We start from the raw sequence: 1,156 nt of genomic DNA, 5'->3' as shown, positions 1-1,156 counted from the left end.
TTTATTTTTTTATTACGTTTAATCAAATTTTTATATTTTTATTTTGAATCAAATAAGCACTTATGACTAATAATTGACTAATTGTCATTAATTAAAATATCATTTATCTTTTAATCCCCACATGACATTGATGAAGATGATGAAAAATATAATATGATTATATCATCATATTACATTAATATGTCACGTCATCGTCCATTATGACATGTCAATATATAATGTTAGTGTCATATAAAAAAAAAACAAGTGACATTTTTATTAATAACCATTAATCAACTATTAATGATCAAAGCTTATCTAGTTAGAAATAAAAATATAAAAAAAAATTTAAACGTAATAAAAAATAAAAAATTATTTAAAATAATTTAAATTTTTTTTTAAGAATCATACCAACAAAGAAAAACAAGGTTAGCTCAAAACCTAAATTTCATTTGTTTTAATCAGAACTGGGATATAATACAAAACCTATTCAATTATGCAAAAACCAAAAAATAAATCGATGATGACTCTTTTTTTTTTTTTTTCTTTTTGGCTTGAGGACTCCTTAGGTCCTTTTAATCAGTGAGGTATGATACAAAGATTAAGGCAAGCACACATTTTCACCTAAAAAAAATTAATTACTAACATTTTGTTTTTTGGATTTTATCAGACAAGTTTCGATTACCTCTTTTTGCAATGTTCTTAAATTTTCTTTTTCTGGAATTTTTTTGTTTGTGGTATTTAATTCTATTTTGTGTGATTTATGTGAAATGTATGGTTTAAAGATTAAGGCAAGCACAAATTTTGGCATTTTGCTTTTTTTTTCTTTTTTTAAGTTCTCTGTCGTTTAGTATATATGACAAAGTTTTAAAGGAAAAAATAAGATATAATGCTTGAAAAAAAAATTAAAATTATTTTAAAAAATTCAAATAAATTTTAACGAGGATAGAATGTTGAAGTCAACATAAGGTCAACACTTTGAAAATATAGAGACCATAACTGTACATACAGCAGCATTGAACCGAGTACTATCGTAGCTCATGAAGAAGTTGGTAATGTTATTCTCTCCTAGCAGGCAAAACACTCATAAAGAAGCTATATGTAGAAGTTAAGCATGCTAGCAACTTTTTACGTTCTTGTTGACTGTCAGATGATGGATCAGTCAAAGAAATGTCTG

The sequence above is a fragment of the Theobroma umbraticum genome, unplaced genomic scaffold (assembly GCF_002168275.2).
Source record: "Theobroma umbraticum cultivar Fairchild unplaced genomic scaffold, ASM216827v3 scaffold_147.0, whole genome shotgun sequence".
Lineage (NCBI taxonomy): Eukaryota > Viridiplantae > Streptophyta > Magnoliopsida > Malvales > Malvaceae > Theobroma > Theobroma umbraticum.
This window is presented reverse-complemented; position numbering follows the sequence as displayed.